Raw genomic sequence first — 23740 nt, 5'->3', positions numbered from 1 at the left:
TAATTTTTCCTGCAAAATCTGGTCCACACCTCTTCTATGGCTACTACCTAACAACAGAACTTTCCTCCTACTTTCTACTTTTCTTGCAACAGTAGGTTTACTAGTGAAAGTTTGTTGAGTGCTGGCTGCACTTACATCTTCTTGAGCCTCTTCCTTAGCTGATTGAGGTAGCAAGGCAAATCTATTGTTTATTCCAATGGTGAAACTGTACGATACTGTTCTCTTTCTGTCGCCCCTGTTCCTTGCTACCACTTCCCACCTGTCTTCATCCTCCTCTCCACTTAACCTCATCAGTTCCTCCCTAGCACTATCCAGTTCAACCTGATGGGCTCTAATCTTCCCTTCCTGTTCCGATATTTTCCTATCCCTTGTACATAAGCTGTAATACCATGGAAGAGACCCATTTACTTCCCCGATGCCAATATATTCACCCCCCTGTAACCATCTGAACAGCACCCCAGAACTGACTTTCCTACGGCAGCTCAAACACTTCTCGCTCGTGGTTGTTTACAATATTTTTTACAAAATTTATCTAGGCAACCTTGTACTATGTGGATGTCTTGTACATCAGAAATGATCAATAAAGCAGTATTATCGTGTCAACATCTCATCCCTGCTATTGGTATCATTCCTGTCGCCAAATAGGCAAAGCTACAACAAATTCATAGGTTCACACCAAGTCTGATCAGTGCAAGCATTGATCATCCAGGACCCTTGGCTTTTAATGTCCTGATTTTAGTAGAACTAGTTACAAAGTTTGCGGTCTGATGTGTGACATGATCATTTCTTTGAACTGTGTTGGTTAACTTTGCTGCAATGTACTTCACATAGAAAGATATTAAGTTACCGAGTTACAATGTCCATAGGCCATTTGTACGATTCTTTTATTGAAATGATGTGGGACGAGTCAGTTTACAGGATATGTGTACATGATTACTGTTAACATTAATGAACACATTATTATTCCTACTAATGCAACTACACTTGAAGACAAGGTTTTTTTTATTTATTTTAGTGGCTCCCAGTTTTCAAGTAAAAAGTCATCGATGGAATAGAAGGAGTTGTCCAGAAGAACTGATTTGAAATTAGATGCATAGAGAGTAGAACTACTCGCTGTGTTAGATGTAACATTTGCTTCGCTACATGTCAGTCATTTCTGTGTGATTGGGCAAATGATAAAAAAGTTTTATTGCAGCAAATTGAACAACGGGCAATATATGTCACTTTCCCTTCTAGTGTTGTGGGTACGTACATCACTTTTCTTCTTCTTGTTCTGCAGCACTCCATAACTCAAACTTTACAATAAACAAATTTCAGACTGAGTAAACTTTTAAAATAGCACACAACTCTCACTCAGTTAGCAGCTACAATGGCTGAAGTTACGTATTGGGCCCTTCCCCCTGCCGAATATAACACTTCGTTAAGTAATTAACGTGAAATTGGTTGTTGTATATACCTTGACGTTTTCTTGAGTCATATGTACGGCGTTTATTAAAAAAATATATACTTATTTATTATGATTCAATAGTAGTTATTGACGATATTCTCTAATACTGCAATCTGTAATAAAACGTGAGCACACATTTGATAATAAACGTTTAAAACTGTTGGTCAAAAATTTTACTCCGAGTAATACTGTCAAATCTAAGATACATCTCGGTCAAAACGTGCAAACTTGCGTCAAATACTTTTCCTTCAAAAATGTTTTATCCCATTACAAGCAGGTCGTACTTCTGAAATTTGCCGGTGTCTTGAAATAACGCTAACAACTTTGTAATGATGTCACATCAAATAGTGCGTGACGAAAGTCAATCGCTAACAAAAGTTGAAACGCGTGACGTAATAGCCCCCCTCTACTGAGGCGGCAGTGAACGAAAAACACAGACCTACGACTGACAGTTGGCACTGTAAACAAACCAAACCAAAACACAGTGATAAGTGGAAGTCGAGTGTTAGCCGAAATGTATGCTTCAAACTCCGGAAATATGAATCCTGTGCATGCGGATCATCTAAGTACAACTCCAGCACGGCATATATGCACTAATAAAATTACAAATCGTAAGTAGAAACAAATTTTAATTTAACATTACGACTTTTATGCTACAAAAAGTTGTTACTCGCATAACAACAAAAGAGTAAGGAAAAAAACTGTAATGTAATAACAAACCTGTAATTATTATACAACTCAAATGTTGTATACAAACTGTATTACTGGCAATGAAAATGCTCCACAGACAAGAAGGAGGGAAACTCGTATGTCACAATGAAATCAGCTCTTCAGGTAGCTAGGTCTCAGGAATATTTCCGTGTAATTGCACTAATGCGTATTTATTAGCCATTAGAATATTCTGTCATGGACAATTAACAATGTTGACATTAGGCCCGAATACGAAATTACCAATTTTAGGCAATTGCATAATATATATTTTGTTAACAAAACACGATGAAACAAAGAAAAAAATGCCTTACTGTCTGCAGTGGTATAAGAAAAAGTAGACGGTTCGTTACATCCAAAGTAAATAACTTTTTATTCGCAGGAGCGAGCAGGGAGAGTGTTGGGTAAATTGGATTAAGAAAAATAATGTTGTTGTTGTTGTTGTTGTTGTTGTGGTCTTCAGTCCTGAGACTGGTTTGATGCAGCTCTACATGCTACTCTATACTGTGCAAGTTCCGAGTACATACTGCAGCCTACATCCTTCTGAATCTGCTTAGTGTATTCATCTCTTGGTCTCCCTCTACGATTTTTACCCTCCACGAGGCCTCCAATACTAAATTGGTGATCCCTCAATGTCTCAGAACATGTCCTACCAAACCGATCCCTTCTTTTAGTCAAGTTGTGCCACAAGCTCCTCTTCTCCCCAATTCTATTCAATACCTCCTCATTAGTTATGTGATCTACCCATCTAATCTTCAGCATTCTTCTGTAGCACCACATTTCGAAAGCTTCTATTCTCTTCTTGTCCAAACTATTTATCGTCTATGTTTCACTTCCGTACATGGCTACACTCCATACAAATACATTCAGAAAAGACTTCCTGACACTTAAATTTATACTCCATGTTAACAAATACCTCTTCTTCAGAAACACATTTCTTGCAATTGCCAGTGTACATTTTATATCCTCTCTACTTCGACCATCATCAGTGATTTTTCCCCCCAAATAGCAAAACTCCTTTACTACTTTAAGTGTCTCATTTCCTATTCTAATTCCCTCAGCAATACCCGACTTAATTTGACTACATTCCATTATCCTCGTTTATCTTTTGTTGATGTTCATCTTATATCCTCCTTTCAAGACACTGTCCATTCCGTTCAACTGCTCTTCCAAGTCCTTTGCTGTCTCTGACAGAATTACGATGTCACCGGTGAACCTTAAAGTTTTTGTTTCTTCTCCATGGATTTTAATACCTACTCCAAATTTTTCTTTTGTTTCCTTCACTGCTTGCTCAATATACAGATTGAATAACATCTGAGAGAGGCTACAACCCTGTCTCACTCCCTTCCCAACCACTGCTTCCCTTTCATACCCCTTGATTCTTATAACTGCCATCTGGTTTCTGTAGAAATTGTAAATAGCCTTTCGCTCCCTGTATTTTACCTCTGCCACCTTCATAATTTGAAAGAGACTATTCCAATCACCATTGTCAGAAGCTTTCTCTAAGTCTACAAATGCTAGAAACATACATTTTCAGTTCCTTAATCTTTCTTCTAAGATAAGTCGTAGGGTCGATATTGCCTCATGTGTTCCAACATTTCTATGGAATCCAAATTGATCTTCCCTAAGGTTGGCTTGTATCAGTTTTTCCATTCATCTGTAAAGAACTTGCGTTAGTATTTTACAGCTGTGACTTGTTAAACTGATATTTTGGTAATTTTCACATCTGTCAACACCTGCTGTCTTTGGGATTTAAATTATTATATTCTTTTTGAAGTCTGAGGGTATTTTGCCTGTCTCATACATCTTGCTCACCAGATGGTAGAGTTTTGTCAGGACTGGCTCTCCCAAGGCTGCCAGTAGTTCTAATGGAATGTTGTCTACTCCGGGGGCCTTGTTTCGACTCAGGCCTTTCAGTGCTCTGTCAAACTCTTCACGCAGTATCATATCTCCCATTTCATTCTCATCTACATCTTCTTCCATTTCCATAATATTGTCTTCAAGTACCTTGCCCTTGTATAGACCCTCTATATACTCCTTCCACCTTTCTGCTTTCCCTTCTTTACTTAGAACTGGGTTTCCATCAAAGCTCTTTATATTCATGCAAGTGGTTCTCCTTTCTCCAAAGGTCTCTTTAATTTTCCCGTAGGCAATATCTATATTACACCTAGTGATATAAGCCTCTACATCCTTCCATTTGTCTACCAGTCATCCCTGCTTAGCCATTTAGCACTTCTTATTGATATCGTTTTTGAGATGTTTGTATTCCTTTTTGCCTGCTTAACTTACTGCATTTTTATATTTTCTACCTTCATCGGTTAAATTCAATATGTCTTCTGTTACCCAAGGATTTCTACTGGCCCTCGTCTTTTTGCCTACTTGATCCTCTGCTACCTTCACTACTTCATCCCTCAAAGCTACCCATTCTTCTTGTACTGTATTTCTTTCCCGCATTCCTGTCAATTGTTCCCTTATGCTCTCCCTGTACAACTTCTGGTTCTTTCAGTTTATCCATGTCCCATCTCCTTAAATTCCCACCTTTTTGCAGTTTCTTCACTTTTAATCTACAGCTCGTTGCCAATAAATTGTGGTCAGAGTCCACATCTGCCCCTGGAAATGTCTTACAACTTAAAACCTGGTTCCTAAATCTATATTTTACCATTATATAATCTATCTGATACCTTTTAGTATTTCCAGGGCTCTTCCATGTATACAACCTTCTTTTATGATTCTTAAGCCAAGTGTTAACTATGTTTAAGTTATGCTCTGCGCAAAATTCTACCAGGCGGCTTCCTCTTTAATTTCTTATCCCCAATCCATATTCATCAACTATGTTTCCTTCTCTCCTTTTCCTACTCTTGAATTCCAGTCACCCATGACTATTAAATTTTCGTCTCCCTTCAGTACCTGAATAATTTCATTTATCTCATCATACATTTCTTCGATTTCTTCATCATCTGCAGAGCTCCAGAATGAAATTTTCACTCTGCAGCGGAGTGTGCGCTGATATGAAACTTCCTGAAGATTAAAACTGTGTGCCCGACCGAGACTCGAACTCGGGACCTTTGCCTTTCGCGGGCAAGTGCTCTACCACCTGAGCAAATGCTAGTTCTGCAAGGAGAGCATCTGTAAAGTTTGGAAGGTAGGAGACGGATACTGGCAGAAGTAAAGCTGTGAGTACCGGGCGTGAGTCGTGCTTCGGTAGCTCAGGAGGTAGAGCACTTGCCCGCGAAAGGCAAAGGTCCTGAGTTCGAGTCTCGGTCGGGCACACAGTTTTAATCTGCCAGGAAGTTTCATATCTGCAGAGCTAGTTGGCATATAAACTTATGCTACTGTAGTAGGTGTGGGCTTCGTGTCTATCTTGGCCACAATAATGCGTTCACTATGCTGTTTGTAGTAGCTTACCCGCACTCCTATTTTTTTTATTCATTATTTAACCTACTCCTGCATTGCCACTATTTGATTTTGTATTTATAACCCTGTATTCACCTGACCAAAAGTCTTGTTCCTCCTGCCACCCAACTTCACTAATTCCCACTATATCTAACTTTCACCTATCCATTTCCCTTTTTAAATTTTCTAACCTACATGCCCAATTAAGGGATCTGACTTATTGAATTCAAATGAAAACTGGAAAATATACCCTATCAGTGAGGCCTCTTAGAAAATTCCTTTTAGGCTTCTGTTGTTACAGATGTAAGTATTTACTTTATGGAACATCAGTTTATTTGTAGAATTATCAAGCTACCTATATGATATAAATAGGAGGTGTACATTATAACTGAGGATCTTCATTGCCCTTTGCGTACAGGGAAATTATCACTGAGAAGGAACAGTTGAGGATAACTAGCGAGTGGTGCATGGTGCTACAAGCTGGTAATGTTCTGCATGCTGGAAACATACCTGAACAGATGAGCACAGCCATTAGAAGTGTGGAATTTTCATGTCACTCTCATTAAATAAATTATCCCAAACAGTTTGTAGCCCATTTGAAATCACAACAGTCAAGAAAACAAAAATTGTGTGGGAAGTAATCATAAATGGTGATGAACATAAATTTAAAACACATTGAAATTCCTAAAAATGAGGGTACGATACTTGAAGAAAGTAAGTGCTAATTTTAGGGGATTTCAGTGAAAATCTCAGTTTTGTTGTTAAAGATGAAGTACAGGGGTACCATTGGAGCAATGGTAGCTGCCCTGTTTTTATATATTACAAAATAGTCAAACATATTCCAAGACTTAGCAAGCGGGAAAGCGCCGGTAGACAGGCACAATAAAATAACACAGACACAAAATTACGCGCTTTCGCAACCGGCGGTTGCTTCGTCAGGAAAGAAGAAAGGGAAAGGAAAGATGAAAGGATGTGGGTTTTAAGGGAGAGGGTAAGGAGTCATTCCAATCCCGGGAGCGGAGAGACTTACCTTAGGGGTAAAAAAGGATAGGTATATACTCGTGCGCGCGCACATACACACACACACACACACACACACACACACACACACACACACACACACACACATAAAGACACAAGCAGACATATATTTTTCCCATGTGGAAGTTTCTTTCTATTTTATTTACAAAGTAGTCAAACAGTTACATGCAAACAGTTGTTGTATTATTCCTCTGCACTGAGTTTCCGAAAGTGTGAATTTCCTGCTAATTCCCCTTGCTTGTGCTGAATATTTCACTGATGGGTGTGCTGCTTCGTACAAAAACTGTAAGAATTTCATAAATCTCTGCTAGGATAGACACAATTTCAATGTATAGGGGTTATTCAAGGCCAAATCAACACCGAACACGGGGTCTAAACCTCACCATTTCAGATTTTTTTGAAATGTGGCAAATGTGCAGGCCTACTTTATAAATAGTACATTGTTCTTATCATGTACATACCACAACAGGAACAAATAAGCTAACATATAAACTTATGTATGAGTTATTATAATTGACTTCTGGATGAATGATGGTTAAGCCATAAAGGCCACAAAAGTAGATTTAAGCATACTGTGGAGGTATTACGCATTTTGGCATAGAAATTTCTCTGTACTATAATGAGGCGCATCTAGAAGGAACTGCCTTAGCTTTTCTTTAAACTTGGGTATGTTTCCAGCCAGTTCTTTAATTACTGGTGGAAGGACATTAAAAATCTGGGTGTTACTGTAATAAAACCCCTTTCTGCATCATGCTCATTATTATTTTCTTCTGGTGTTGTAATCATGGTAAAAACTATTGGTTTTAAATAACTTGCTGTTCCTTGAAAAAAAAAAAAAAAAGACACATCAGGGAAAAATTTGTTGAGCAGTTGTTGTAAAGATTTGAAGATCTCTGAATAGATTTCTGCATGGGTGGCTTGGATGTACTCCACACATAACTCCTATGGTTCACTTCTGTGCATGGAACACTTTTCTTGCTGTCTGTTTTTTTCTCCAGCATATTACACTGTAGCCCATGAAATGAAATGAAATGATCGTATGGCATTGCTGGCCAGGAGGCCCCATCCGGAGAAGTTCGGCTGCCAAGTGAGAGTTGTTTCAGTTTACATCACATTGGGTGACTCGTGTGCCAATGATGAGGATGAAATGTTGGTGAGGACAACACAACACCCCGTCCACGAGTGGAGAAAATCTCCAACCTGGCTGGGAATCGAACCTGGGACTGTAGTATGGGAGGCAAGCACATTACCATTCAGCCAAGTAGGCAGACTACCATAGGCCACAAGTTAATGGAAATAGCCAAAGGATGCTGTTTTTATTGTGGTCATTTCTGTTATAACCTTTAATCACCAATAATTGCGTGGGTATTCAAACACACTCGCTTAGAAACAATAGCTGGTTACATGATAACAACTCAGTATCTCTTATTCGACTGCCGTGCCGTGACATGCGGCCGGCGCCGTTCGTAGCTAGCTGGCACTCCCGCGCTCAGTCGAGTTGCGGAGCGCCTCTATTGCCACTTGCGCGTACTGTCGTGGCGGCATTGTTAAATGTCGTGGCGCTGTCACGACACTTTTCCCCCCTTGAAAAAATAACACTCACTTCCTTGGAGACATGGACAGTGCGGAGACATCCACGGTCTCTTGTGAGGCCCTGAGAAGATCCCGCGGAGAGACACGAGAGTACGGTCGAAAATGTCCAGGATGGAAGCTCGTGCTTGAAACGTGCCTCCTGGACGAGATGACGGGTGAAAACTCCGGAGCAGCATCCACAGGTGTCGTGGACCCGGGGGTGTGCTCCAGCGAGATGGGTCCCGGAGAAGACGGCGTCGCAACTGGGGCCGGTTCCGGCATACTCGGAAGCATTAGCGACGTCGGCTGCATCGACACGTACGGTAGATCGGCAGCAGCGATGGGTCTGGCTACTCCGGCTGGTGGAGGCGAAGGAAGGGGCTGTGGCACCGGCGTGGCCACCACTCGTGGGCGCATCTGGTCGTAATGGCGAACAACTGTGCCGTCGTCCGTATGTATTTCACAAAGCCGGCGGTTGCGAAAAACCTTGACCACCCCTGGAATCCATTTAGGGCGAGATACATACCCTCGTGCCCACACGTCGGTGCCCACCGAGTATTTTCCCGCACTAGGGGACACAGCACAAGGCCTGACAGGGTGAAGCAGGTGCAGTAGAGTGCGCGGTTGGCGGCCGTGCAAGAGTTCAGCAGAGCTGCCATCACCCAGAGGCGTGAAGCGATAAGAACTCAGAAATTGTAGCAGAGCATCATCAGTGGAAAAATCAGTACGGAATTTTTTCATCTGGCTTTTGAATGTGCAGACAAGGTGCTCGACCTCCCCATTCGATTGCGGATGGAAGGGCGGTGCTGTAACATGATGAATCCCTTGTCCAGTATAAAAATCATGGAAGGTCTGCGAAGAGAACTGAGGGCCATTGTCCGTGACGATCGTGGACGGAAGACCTTCTAGCACAAAGATTTTGGACAAAGCCAGCGTCGTCACCGCAGTGGTGGGCGATGGACATCGAACAACAAATGAAAACTTCGAGAAGGCGGCAATCAACAGTAGCCAATAAGTACCGAGGAAGGGGTCGGCAAAGTCAACGTGCACCCGTTCCCGTGGCTGCACCGGATCAGGCCACGAAGAGGGCATTGTACGAGGTGCAGCCAGTTGTTGAGCACACTGACCACACGCAGCAACTGTGTGGGCGATGTCTGAATCAATACCGGGCCAATAAACGTGCCTGCGGGCCAGGGACTTAGTCCGAGAAATACCCCAATGCCCTTCGTGCAACAGTTTGAGATCATCTTTGCGAAGAGAGGCTGGCACCACGACCTGTGGAGATGAGTCATTCGTGGCCAGAAGAACAACACCATCACGAACAGACAGACGAAGGCGCAAGGCACGGTAGTTGCGAAGGGGATCCGATGCCACGTCCTCGTCGACAGGAACTTTAGGGGCTGACACACAGAAGCAATGTGGCCTTTTTTTCCTACATGAATTACACGTGGCCCAATGTTTTGGACACGTGGCCCTGCCATGCTGTACGAAACAACGTGGGCAAGAAGGAAGTGCGGAACGAACCTGCTTCTGTGGTTGCTGATTTCGCTGCGTGCGTTGCGGCCCAACGTGGCATTGTTTACGCGAGTGAACCGCCGCCACATCTTTGTTCTCCTGCGAAACAGGCAAATTGTCCATGTCAAAAGTTGACTGTACAGCGCCTACATCACACCACGCGTCTATTTGCGCGCCAGCAGCGTGAGACACTTCAAAGGATTCAGTGATGCTTAGAACTTCCGACAACAACGGGTTTGGCAGTTGTAGGGCATGTTGCCAAACTTCTTTATCAGGAGCAAGCCATAGAATAGCATCCCTAACCATTGAATCAGCATAAGACTCATGATGAGTGACAAACTGACATTTCCTACTCAGACCGTGTAGTTCCGCCGCCCAAGCCCTGTAAGATTGATGGGGCTGTTTACGACACCGGTAGAACGCCACACGGGCGGCAACAACTTAATAGTTAGACAATAAGTCACACATTTCTTGGAAGGACAGAGATGCAGGTTCCCACAGAGGGGCTAACTGAGATAGCAGCTGATAGATCCGTGGGGAAATCCAAGATAGAAATAACGACTTACACATAGGAGTGTCGACAACGCCGAAAGCCAAGAAGTGTTGCCGCAAATGCTTCTCATAATCCTCCCAGTCTTCAGCGGCCTCGTCGTAAGGAGGGAATGGAGGCGGAGAAGAGGAAGACATAAGATGAGTAAGCGACGTCGACAACGCCTGAATAGCAGCCGTCAGCTGTGTTTGTTGTTCAATGAGAATTACTTTTTCTATTTCTTTCACTGCCATTTTCCGAACACACACCTAATCTATTTTCTTAGTTAAGGTGTTATGGATGAATTCTGTAGACTTCTTTACAGAACCCAGGCACCCCATTTGATTTGTGACTGTTAAGAAATGATTGTTGAAAATATTAGCCACTATTTACAGTTGGTATAGACTTAGAAAAAATATGAAATTTTACTAAAATATGTCAAATCATTTCTGAATTAAAGAGCTGTAAAATCATCATAAATGGCCCCAAAAATATGGAATGGTGCTTCTGTGCATAGAGGCGAAGTGGAAACGAACCGTGGACAGATGAGAACTGCTCATGCGCGGCAGCAGAGATCGGGCAAACAAAGTCCACGTTGCCGAACTGCATTGCTACAGACAACAGTCAGGCTCATCCTGTGGTACATTGTGTTATACGTTCAAATCTATGAGGGGAACAAAAATTATTAAAATTGATTTCAATCAGCCATGATTAATTCATGTCATGATGACGTTGAGCCCATACTCCACAGACTTACTCTGCTTGACATCGGGAGGTGAGAACAGCTGACCCAGCTTTGTAAAGACGTGAAGTACAATTTTTCTCGAAATAATAATTGTCTAATGACAAGGTAATTGGAAGTGCTTGCAATAATTACCCTTTATTATGATTTGAACTGCATTATAAGTAAAAATTTAATACACAACAGAATTAACTTCAGGCATAAACTGAAATCATTTAGTGGTAGAAAAGATTAATTCAAATGACTATTGTAAAAATAGTCAGCAAATAGTCATATTTTTTGTTGTTAACGAGCATTATGAGTGTAAACTAACACATTCAATAATACAATGAGAGACCACTTTTAAAATCCACTGAACAAGCAAACAATTAACCATTATCTACTTTGTTTCAAAGTCTACATTGTAATAACATTGTCAGTTCTATTTGAGTCTGTTTCCAAACAATCTGATTGTAAATTACGATGATAGGTTCAAGACTTATATCCATCATCACTTCCTTGTAAAATTCCAGAATGAGATTTTCACTCTGCAGTGGAGTGTGCGCTGATATGAAACTTCCTGGCAGATTAAAACTGTTTGCCTGACCGAGACTCGAACTCGGGACCTTTGCCTTTCGCGGGCAAGTGCTCTACCAACTGAGCTACCGAAGCACGACTCACGCCCGGTACTCACAGCTTTGCTTCTGCCAGTATCTGTCTCCTACCTTCCAAACTTTACAGAAGCTCTTCTGCGAAACATGCAGAACTAGAACTCCTGAAAGAAAGGATACTGTGGAGACATGGCTTAGCCACAGCCTGGGGGATGTTTCCAGAATGGCAGATTAAAACTGTTTTAATCTGCCAGGAAGTTTCATATCAGCGCACACTCCGCTGCAGAGTGAAAATCTCATTCTGGAAACATCTTTACATCTTCTGTAAAGTTTGGAAGGAGGAGACGGATACTGGCAGAAGTAAAGCTGTGAGTACCGGGCGTGAGTCGTGCTTCGGTAGCTCAGTTGGTAGAGCACTTGCCCGCGAAAGGCAAAGGTCCCGAGTTTGAGTCTTGGTCGGGCACACAGTTTTAATCTGCCAGAAAGTTTCCTTGTAAAATTATTCATTCTGAAGCTTTTCAGCATGCCACACTGACTGTGCCCACTCTACTGGTGGGATATTGTCTGTTACCTCACTGTGTATTGCTCGTGCACAAGCGATTCACTGTATGTTGCCTTGAATGTGTTGTTTTTTTCTCCCACATAGCCTTAAAACACTTTGACCAAATTAATTAATTGGGGTTGCAATGACAGTGACCTGTTGATAAACACAAAACTGTGTGATCCTGATCACATGCAAGGAAGTCAAGTTTGTTCGTTCTGTCATGTGACCTGTATAAATTAACAGGCTGCAGGAGATCGGCACGAGTCTGGTTTATACGGTACATAATATATTTATTTTTAAGCTGGGGAAAAATATCTGCTTTTCTGGTATTTGTACTTGATGTTTTCTCTATAACAGTTGAATTATAACTGGCAATGACCGACTTCGAAGCAAGGTATGGCAAGAATTGTGAATCACATCATGAACCTGACAACGTTAATTGCCGAATGGTAATCACTGGTGTTTTTTTTACACGTAAATACAAGTTTATTCTCAGAAATAAAACCAGAAGACGAGTCAGCATGCAGAATAATTATCCAAGAACCTAACCCTATGAGAACTTTAAAACTGCCAGTACCATCATCCATTTTCCAGCAGGTCTTCTTGTGATAATTCCAATTGATCCATGGTTCATCAAGGTAATACACTGTTTAGCTACCTCCTTCTCTTGTATCATGAATCTTTATGTGGGATATAGTTTGTGCTGCACCTATGTCACTTCTGTGAACTAAAAGTTCTTTTCTTAACATACCTGGAACCAACATCTTTTAAAATTCTTTACCGTGACGAAGCGCTTACTATTGAAGCCTGCATAACTATAACATGTTTCTGCTATGTCAGGTATTCATCATTCACATGGAGAACTTTAAAACATTGTTGTTAAAACTATACATTTGTGTTTCAGGTTCCTTGTTATTTCAATGCTTTCCAGATGACATGAAACTGACTGTTTCAATGGTTTCTACAGCTCTGACACTTCTGTTTCTCTTTACAGTTCTCTTGCTGACACGACATGGTTCTGGAGTCCATTCTGGAGTTTTCCAGTGTCAACAGTATGAGGCTTGCTTTAAAATTCATGTTTGAACAAGTTATAAATGCGGTAAACAATCCACCTCATCTGCTTGTGAAGCACTTCACTTTTATTGCTGTCATCTGGCTATTCTTCTAATCACCCTTAAACATTTACAAGATACACATTCACAGCTATACTGCTGCAAGGGAAAAAAGGGAAAAAAATGATGTTTGAATGAATAATTCAGTTGTCGTGAAGTGCGGCAAGAGTGCAACATGTAGGAGTGAAATTCATGCTGTCTAGTTGTAACACTCTGCTAGCTGCTAGGAAAGAGATTGAACATTATTGGCCGCTAGTGGCTAGTGGAGGGGGATGCGCAGAATGGCTGAAAATTGGGCCGCCTTCTTACGTGACGCGATCTTTAGTATCATTGTAAGTCTCAGGCCAAAATATAAATTTGGGGTAATAATTTCTTCATTAGTGAAAAAAAATTAAGATTGACGCTCTGTTTCCAATAATTCAACTGTGTTCACATGTTAACTGTTACAATAATACCCACTGTCGTAGATTAGAGCCCATCCTGGGTGAATGTTTTTTTGCATTGTTTGTGTGTAATTAGTTAGTTACTTGTGATCTGATATCAAAGACTATGTATTGTTTAGGCCAGATATTTAGTGCTTCAGTAAAACAAGTTGTTATTGGAAGCTATAAAATGACATAAAATCAATCATGAAAATGTAAATGTTACTGGCTAATTTTAACAACTGTGTTTGTACTTTAACACTAAATGTGTTAGAGTGCTTTTTTCCCCTAAAGATGGAAACTGACACATTGTCCCACAATATGCAAACGGGCATTTTTCCAAATTGTTACAGAAAACAAATCACTTTCTGAGAGACAGCAGCATGCCTGAACTGTATCCGCAAATTTTCTGTGGTTCATGAATCTGCAATAAATGTAAGAAGGATATTGTTATCTTAAAAATGCACAATTCCTGAATGACAAAAATGTTGAACTTGATCATTCAGAATTTGTAACTACTTCAGATGTTGTTCAGTCACTTAACATATCTCTTGAACAGTTGGCTGAATCTCCCATTGCTAAGTTGTTGTTGTTGTGGTCTTCAGTCCTGAGATTGGTTTGATGCAGCTCTCCATGCTATCCTATCCTGTGCAAGCTTCTTCATCTCCCAGTACTTACCGCAACCTACATCCATCTGAATCTGCTTAGTGTATTCATCTCTTGGTCTCCCTCTACGATTTTTACCCTCCACACTGCCCTCCAATACTAAACTGGTAATCCCTTGATGCCTTAGAACATGTCCTACCAACTGATACCTTCTTCTGGTTAAGTTGTGCCACAAACTTCTCTTCTCCCCAATCCTATTCAATACTTCCTCATTAGTTATGCGATCTACCCATCTAATCTTCAGCATTCTTCTGTAGCACCACATTTCGGAAGCTTCTATTCTCTTCTTGTCCAAACTATTTATCGTCTATGTTTCACTACCATATATGACTACACTCCACACAAATACTTTCAGAAACGACTTCCTGACACTTAAATCAATACCACTTAAATCAATACTCGGTGTTAACAAATTTCTCTTCTTCAGAAATGCTTTCCTAGCCATTGCCAGTCTACATTTTATATCTTCTCTACTTCAACCATCATCAGTTATTTTGCTCCCCAAATACCAAAATTCTTTTACTACTTTATGTGCCTCATTTCCTAATATAATTCCCTCAGCATCACCCGACTTAATTCGACTACATTCCATTATCCTCATTTTGCTTTTGCTGATGTTCATCTTATATCCTCCTTTCAAGACACTGTCCATTCCGTTCAACTGCTGTTCCAAGTCCTTTGCTGTCAGTGATAGAATTAAAATGTCATCGGCGAACCTCAAAGTTTTTATTTCTCCTCCATGGATTTTAATACCTACTCCGAATTTTTCTTTTGTTTCCTTTACAGCTTGCTCAACATACAGATTGAATAACATCAGGGAGAGGCTGCAACCCTGTCTCACTCCCTTCCCAACCACTGCTTCCCTTTCATGTCCCTCGATTCTTATAACTGCCATCTGGTTTCTGTAGAAATTGTAAATAGCCTTTTGCTCCCTGTATTTTACCCCTGCCACCTTTAGAATTTGAAAGAGAGTATTCCAGTCAACATTGTCAAAAGCTTTCTCTAAGTCTACAAATGCTAGAAATGTAGGTTTGCCTTTCCTTAATCTTTCTTGTAAGATAAGTCCTAAGGTCAGTATTGCCTCACGTGTTCCAACATTTATACGGAATCCAAACTGATCCTCCCCGAGGTCCGCATCTACCAGTTTTTCCATTCGTCTGTAAAGAATTCGCGTTAGTATTTTGCAGCTGTGACTTATTAAACTGATAGTTCGGTAATTTTCACATCTGTCAGCACCTGCTTTCTTTGGAATTGGAATTATTATATTCTTCTTGAAGTCTGAGGGTATTTCACCTGTCTCATACATCTTGCTCACCAGCTGGTAGAGTTTTGTCATGACTGGCTCTCCCAAGGCCATCAGTAGTTCAAATGGAATGTTGTCTACTCTGGAGGCCTTGTTTCGACTCGGGTCTTTCAGTGCTCTGTCAAACTCTTCATGCAGGATCTTATCTCCCATTTCATCTTCATCTACATCCTCTTCCATTTCCATAATATTTTCCATTGCTAAGAGAAAAATGAAATATAAGAAGTATTGCACATCAAAAGTAAGAAAAATTTCCACAACTACAAAATGTAAAATTTTTTTTGAGTTTGCTGAAAGTTTGTCATTAGAAAGTGACAGTGACGTGAAGTTGCAAACAAATCTGATTAATAAGTTGTTTGAGGCTGTGGGAATCAGTAAGGGATGTTCTGGTGAAAGTAAATCCCGTGAATCCTACTGGAAGAACGTATATTTTACTTGAAAGTGATGTGTACCAAAGGAATGAAGCCCTTTCAGACTTAAAATGATAAACAGATCCTGTTACTTAATAGTTAGTTTTACTGTGAATTGTATGCTTGAATCTTTATCACAAAAGTGTTCATGTATATTTTCAGCAAAATGTCAGTATTAGTAATGTTGTAATAATTTAACATGAGAGCACAGTCAAATTATAGGAAACATAGCTTCAGTCTGCATCATTTTTACTAATGAAGAAATTATCATCCCAAATTTATATTTAACAATGACACTAGCTACTCATGCCATAAATTTGGAAATTTTAAAATTTGAGATTTTGTTTTGAAAAAGTTTTCTTATATTAATGTATATATTACTGTGTACCATAGGAACAGACATGAAAAATGCTGTTAAATGGTATCCACGCTATGTCTGCAGCTCAATTAGGAAAGCTTCTACAGCAACTCTAAAACTGACATTACCTGTAAATGGGACCATTTATGGCAATTTTACAGCTCTGTAATTCAGAAACAAGTTGACATATCTCAGTAAAATTCATATTTTTCTAAGTCTACACCAACAGCACAGCTGTGCCAAATTTCAAGAAAATATGAGACAGTGAGATAGAAAATGCTTTTTTTTGTGTTGATTTGACATGGAATAGCCCAAAGTATGGCTGGTATTTTTTGCTAGCACTCAAAGTGTATCTCCCTGTGGTGGTACTGTTGGCACTGTTAAGGCTTGCCACAGAAACAGGTGTGCTAAGACTATTAAGAGTCAAGGATCAACGGAAGCATCCGTTTCCACCCTTATGCTTTGACCCTTGATGTAATGGTGTTGTGGTGTGTGACATCACTACAACATAGCTTTTTAGTTGGTTGTGTTTGTAGATGTTGTGTCACTGTATTTGATGCTGCCCATTGGTAGTGGCTGAGTTTAATGTGTGGTATTTAGTTCATTTGAGTTTTGGTTGTCATCATGATAACGTGGTTTTGATTTGGTGTTTGTTGTGTGGAAAAGTCTAAACTTTATTTTTTTACCTTCATAGTCTCAGATGTTATTGAATTTAGTATATGTCAAAATGAAGGACTAAGTAAGGAGCATGTATTTTTTTGTTTTCTCAAAAACAAAATTTCTGCTCCAAGATACAGCCCTGACACTGTGCATACCATTTTGAAGATGCGAATTTTGGAAAAAAATTTTAAAATGCATTATCTCTGGAACAGTCCTAGATTTTTTTTATTTGAAAGATAATTGCTTTATGATTACAAAGAAATCCCCCATTTGGCATTTAGACTTACCTGTCGAAGTTCTTTTACTATTTCATTCTGAACTTTTTTATAATTCATGGATTTTCTTTTTATTGGTGCCATACACTTGTAGTGCGTCGGCTGCTCACAGGCAGCATTCCCTTTCTTCTGGAACCAGCTCTTCAAAGTTGTTGAAGCCTCTCCATGTCCTGATATCCTGTGACCATGATTGGTTCCTTCTACCTGGTGGGCACTTTCCTTCTACTCTGCCTTCTAGAATTAATTGCAGAAGTTCGTATTTTTTTCCTCTCATAATGTGCCCTAGGTACAATGTCTTTCTTCTTTTATTTGTCCTCAGTAATTCTCTATCCATCCATCCATTGCTCACTTTCTCAGTCCATGATATTTTTAGTAATCAGTGCAAGAACCACATTTCTGTTGCTTCTAATCTCTTTATGGAAGCTGCTTTAATTAACCAAGTTTCCACTCCATAGAGTAGGACGGGGATAACATAGCATTGTACCACCCTTATTCTCAAAAATGCCAGCCCATAAAATTTTGATTTTTTTTTTCCATTAATTAGCACCGTATATTTCTACATTTCCTGAAAAGGAGGGCTTCCACTTTTAGGTTGAACAGGTTTTGTAAACAATTGAAATTTTTGCCATAAATAAAACCTGTTTTATTACCACATTATCACAAAACAGGCTCATAAAAGTCAAAACCTAGCCTTATTTAACACAATTTTAGTTCTGAGAGATAAGTAAGACACTCAGTTTTCAAGCATTTTAAATGGTTCCAAAATGTATGTGAAAGGTCCAAAGACTTAAAGGTTTCAATTTATTCTACTTCTGTGCACTCTGTTTTGTACTGAAATTAGCCAGTCAGTGAACTAAAAATGTGCTCCACTGCTTCAGTATCTTTCTTTGGCAGAGAGTGATGCCTTCCTGTTGAACCATAGGAACTGGAGCACATACAATCTTGAAAACATTTTGTACAGGAAGTGAGCACTGATGGTGGTGTTGTTGTCCTTCATCTGGAAACCTACATCCAGTAGCTGGTCCATGTGGTAGCGTAAAGTTGAGTACAATTTCATTTAACTCGTAACTGGTGTCTATAATCTCTGCAATCGACCAGTCACAGTCGTTCACACACGCCAGTGAATATTATCCTGCTGTTTCTGAGGGATTGGCCAAACAAAGGAAATTTCTTCTTTTGGACTATACAGTGCATGCAGTATGAGATCAGCCATCACTTTAAGTCCAAAAATGTGTCTTCTGAATTCCTTTCACAATAGTGGTTTGTTTGGACCATTCTTCTTTTTTCTGCTCACATAATTTCCTCTTTGGACACCCCCCAGGGGGCCCTCAGCCCTTTTATGGGTACGTGTGTGGCTCGCACAGGGCCCCAAGCTATTGCAGTCTCCTTTCCTTTTCTTTCCTTTGAAGGCTGCGTTACCATCCCTGTTCCTCTCCTTCACTATCCTTGCTCCTTTGTCCCTGCCTCCTCTTTTCCCTCTTAGTGGACTTCTTTATGTCGACCTGGCTGTCCTCCTGGCTGTTTCCATTTCCTTTTCAGCATTTTTGGCCCCTCGCGGTTTGACCTCCATTTCCAAAATTTTCCGTTCAGTGTGAGGCATTTGGGGATGAACTCCCTACCTAGCTTCCATGGCGCAGGTTCCCCTCCCCTCCCGTCGCACCTCCCCTCCCCTCCCCTTCCCTTCCCTTCCCTTCCCTTCCCTCTTCCCCCTTCCCCCTCTCCCTTTCCCCTTCCCCTTCCCCTTCCCTGGCCCCCTCCTGCTAGGTCATCAGCACGGTAGCCAGTCTGTGTGGTGGGGCTGTTAAGTACCCACTTGGCTGAGCCACCTGAAACCACAGGGATCACACTACTAGTCCTTGAGCTGTTAGCGCCTTGTGTATGCCCAGGAGTTGATGCTCATCATTTTGGGACACCAGATCTCCCGGCCCTTGCCGTGGTTGGGTGGCGCCCACAGGGCGAGCCCCTGATCGGAGTTGGTGGTACTAGGGCGGACGCCTTGTGCGTGAAGCGACAAAAGCTTCACCATCCTGGCCTTTCTGTGGCCGTCTCTAAGAGTGGCAACAGGCGTGCCACTACTTCTTCTGATCCTTTGGCTTTCCCCTCCCTGGTCATCCCCTGGGAGGAGGGGCAAGCCCACCGGCTTGGGTTGAAACCTTTCCCTCGGTGGTAGTTTTCCCACGACCAAGCCTTTGTTTTTCGTGGAGACGATTGAAGATAAGTATTGCGAAGTTGAATCGATGAGTAAAATGCGATCCCCTGCTTTGCTCATTGAGACATCTTCTGTTGCCCAATCTGATGCCCTGCGTGCTTGTGAGCATCTCGGTGACGTCCCACCGAGATCTCCTTCTGCAAACTGACGAGGAGCTCTGTGCTAACCTCAAACAGCGAGGGGTTCGTTTTATCCGCCGTGTGCAGCGAGGCCCTCCAAACAGTTGCATCGCTACAGGTGCCTTTATGCTGGCCTTCCAGGGGTATGTCCTCCCAGAGAAGGTCAAGGTAATGGTGTATCGGTGTGATGTAAAACCTTATATCCCACCACCAATGAGATGTTTTAAATGCTTAAGGTTTGGACACACGTCGTCACTGCACCAGTGATCCCCTCTGTGGTGACTGTGGGTGCCCCCTCCAATGTGTGTAAATTGTAATGGACAGCATTCTCCACGCTCACCTACATGCCTGGTGTTTGTGAAAGAAAGGAGGATTCTAGAGTACAAAACCTTAGATTGGCTCACCTAATCTGAGGCTCGTCAAAAATATGACCGGCTCCATCCCTCCTGAAAGGCGATGTGCTGCTCCACGTCGGCAGCACGATCCGTGGTCAGTGGGCGCCGAGAATGCCCGGTGTAATTCCGTGCCTGCCCTCACTGAAGTCTGCCCTTCTCTTCCTTCCTGAGACAAGGAGCAGAAACGCAGGAACGAGGGCGAGGCCCCTCCGGTACCCCTGAGGTGCGACCTTCCCCTCCTACAGTTAATGAACCGACAGAGTGTGACCCCACCTATACGGATATTGCCCCACCCTTATCGGTGATGGGTAGCGTCTCGGTGGCATGACCGACTCCGGCCCATTCACTTCCACTTTGGACTCCAGCTCGAGAATCCTCCGGTGGAATTGTAATGGATATCTGCATCACCTTCCAGAGTTACAGCCCCCTTCTTTCCTTCTACTCTCCCACTTGTATTGCGTTCCTGGAGACCCATTTTGTCAATTCTTACTCACATACCCTTCGCGGGTTCCACGCTTTCTGTCGGAACCGAATTGGCCCCTCGTGGGCTTCTGGTGGTATTTGCACATCGGTCAGCAAGGACATTGTTAGTAAATGGGTTCCCCTCCGTACCATTCTGGAAGCGATTGCTGTGAGGGTCCATCTGGCCATTCCGATCACAATCTGTAATCTCTACCTCCCACCTGGCAGGCCGCCCACATCCCGTGCCCTCACCACTCTTCTTCAACAAATCCCTTCTCCCCTCCTGTAATTAGGGGACTTTAATGCGAACAACCGTCTTTCGGGTAGTCATACGACTACAGCCCTGGGCTGGACAGTTCTGGCAGTGCTTGACCTCTGTTTCCTAAACACAGGTGCTCCCACACACTTTAGTGTGGCACACGGCACTTTCTCAACCGTTGACCTCTCCTTCTGTTCAGTGGAGTGTCCACGATGACTTATGTGACGGCGACCGTTACCCGATTGTTTTGACCTTCCTTCAGTGTCTCTCGAACCCGTCACCCTCCCAGGTGGGAGTGATGGGTTGCCTCCTCCTCTGCTCCCATCCCCCCTGTATTGCCACGTGACAGTGTTGATGAATCTACTCTGACCTCGACTGCCTCCATCTTTTCAGGAGCTGTTTCAGCAATCCAGTCTTCTTCAGCTTCCCCCGTCCAGAATGTGGTCCCTTGGTGGACTCCGGAAATTGCTGCAGCCGTAAAAGACCGCCGCCGTACTCTTCGACACTTCGAGTGGTACCCTTCTACTGCACTTCTTCTGGTTTTTAAATGACTCCACTCTCTGGCACGTTACCTAATCAAATTTCAGAAACAGATTTGCTGCGAACAATATGTAGCTGCTGTAGGACCCCACACCCCCTCTTCACAAGTCTGGGTGAAACTCTTACGAATTTTTGGCCACCGTCCTCCCACCGGGGTTCCGGGAATCTCTGTGCTTGGCGTTGCTCTTATCGATATGGACTTTGTGGCAGAAAATTTCGCTCGACACTTTGCTCGAGCTTCGGCATCGGCTCAGTATCCGCCCATGTTCCTTCTCCTGAAAGAGCGTTCAGAATGACTGCCTTTGTCTTTTGTTTCTTGCTGCTCAGAACCATATAATGCCCCATTTAGGGAGTTTGAATTTGCCAGCACTCTCGCCCTTTGTTCTGACACAGCTCCTGGACCGAATCGGATACATAACCAAATGCTGCGACACTTATCGGTGGCTGGCCACCGTCGTATATTGACCCTCTTCAACCGGCCTGTGGGGTGAGGGAGTATTTCCTACCAGTGGCAGGAAAGCATTGTTGTTCCAGTGTTGAAGCCGTCTAATTAGCCTTACTAACACCCTCCCAGTCGATGGCTGTTTTGGGTCCTTGAATCCAGCGACCTTTTGTCATCGACTCAAAGTGGTTTTTTTCCTTGCAGTCTTCTTTGATCTGCATAAAGCCCATGACACCACCTAACGCCACCACATCCTCACCACTCTTCACGAATTGGGGCCCTCGTGGCGCTCTGCCCGCTTTTATCCATAGCTTTCTTTCTTGTCACTCTTTTCAGGTCCGAGTTGGCTCCTCCTACAGCTCTCCCCATTGGCAAGAAAATGGGGTTCCACAGGGTTCCATGCTGAGTGTCCCTCTCTTTCTCGTAGCCATTAATGGTCTGGTGACAGCTGTTGGGCTGACAGTGTCCCCCTCTTCGTATGCCGACAATTTTTGTATCTACCTCACCTCCTCTGTAATGGGCGCTGCAGAATGTCGTCTACAGGAGCCAATCTGTCGAGCCCACTCGTGGGCTCTCTTCCACAGCTTTCAGTTTTCGGCGGCCGAGACCCGTGTCATACATTTCTGCCGTCACCATACAGTCCGTTCCTCGATGGCCGGCCCCTCTAGGTGGTGGACACCCATCGCTTCTTGGGTCTGGTCTTTGATGCCTGGTTGACATGGCTTCCTCACCTTCACCAGCTGAAGAGGACGTGCTGGTCCCATCTCAATGTCCTTAGGTGTCTGTGCTCTGTTCTCCTGCGATTGTATCAAGCATTGGTCCAGTCTCGTTTAGACTATGGAAGTCCTGTCTGTGGTTCTGCGCCGCCTTCGATACTGCAGATACTAGACCCCATTCGCCACGGTGGGGTCCGACTTGCGACTGGTGCCTTCCGGACTAGCCCTATACTTACTCTTCTCACAGAGGTGGGGATTCCACCACTGTGGGTTTTGTGCCAGCAACAGCTGACATCTTATGCGCTCTGCATTCGCTGCACCCCAAAACACCCTAATTATGGTCTCCTTTATCCGGTCATGGAGATAACAGATAACCCTGCCGCAGCGGTGGCTACGGTGTGGGCTTACCGTTCCTGTCCGCATTCAGTTGCTCTTTTCTGAGCTCCAGAAATTGCCTTTACCACCTCTCGTTTCTGCTCACACTCGTACCCCTCCACGGTGTGTCTCTCGGCCAAACCTGTCTTTATCTCTCAATCGAGTCAAAGGATTCTGTCCATCCGATGGCTCTTCACCACCAGTTCTCCTGTCTCCTCAGTTCCTTTAAGGGTTCAGAAGTGATCTATACTGATGGCTCCACGATTGCTGGCCACACTGATTTTGCTTACACCAATGCGCGACGCACGGAACTTCATTCCTTGCCAGATGTCTGTAGTGTTTTTACTGCAGAATTGGTAGCCGTCTTAGGCACACTGGACCATATCCGCTCCTGCTCAGGACTATTCTTCACTATCTGTAGTGACTCATTTAGCGTTTTGCACACTATCGGCCAGTGCTTCCCTCACCACCCGTTCGTCGGTCATCATTATCTGGGACTCCCTTTCTCTCCTCACTCGACGTGGATGTTCAGTGGTTTTCATTTGGACCCCAGGCCATGTCGGGATTCCTGGCAACGAACTTGCCGATCGACTGGCCAAATTAGCTACTACCAGGCCATCTCTCAATATTGGTATTCCGGAAATAGACCTTCGCTCGGCATCACATCGTCATGTTTTGGGCCTCTGGAATTCGTAATGGAGCACTCCTTCTTCGCCTAACTAGCTCAGGGCAATTAAGGATTCTACAGCTTCCCTGGCGGTCCTCCTTACAGGCCTCTCGTAAGGCCTGTGTTGTCCTCTGCTGGCTCAGCATCGGCCATACTTTTTTGGCTTGCGGCTATCTCCTGTGTCGTGAGGACCCCCCTCTCTGTCGTCGTGGATCAAAGTTGACTGTGGCTCACCTCTTATTGGAGTGCCCCAACTTAGCCCGCCTACG

General features: G+C 42.9%; 1 long non-coding RNA gene and 1 other non-coding gene across 2 annotated transcripts in view; one reads left to right on the top strand and one right to left on the bottom strand.

Annotated features, from left to right (window-relative positions):
• The first annotated feature begins 903 nt into the window (after positions 1-903).
• LOC126293337 (uncharacterized) overlaps positions 904-23740 on the top strand; it is a 78482-nt gene continuing 55645 nt past the window's right edge. The window contains exon 1 of the long non-coding RNA XR_007552272.1: positions 904-2058. This is a non-coding gene — a long non-coding RNA (uncharacterized LOC126293337). The remainder of the gene's footprint in view (positions 2059-23740) is intronic.
• Positions 11525-11599, bottom strand: Trnas-cga (transfer RNA serine (anticodon CGA)). The gene has a single exon. It is a non-coding gene; the product is annotated as a tRNA-Ser (tRNA).

This window comes from Schistocerca gregaria, chromosome 10 (genome assembly GCF_023897955.1).
Source record: "Schistocerca gregaria isolate iqSchGreg1 chromosome 10, iqSchGreg1.2, whole genome shotgun sequence".
Taxonomy (NCBI): Eukaryota; Metazoa; Arthropoda; class Insecta; order Orthoptera; family Acrididae; genus Schistocerca; species Schistocerca gregaria.
The sequence above is the reverse complement of the archived record's forward strand: the minus strand, read 5'-3'. Positions and strand labels throughout refer to the sequence as shown.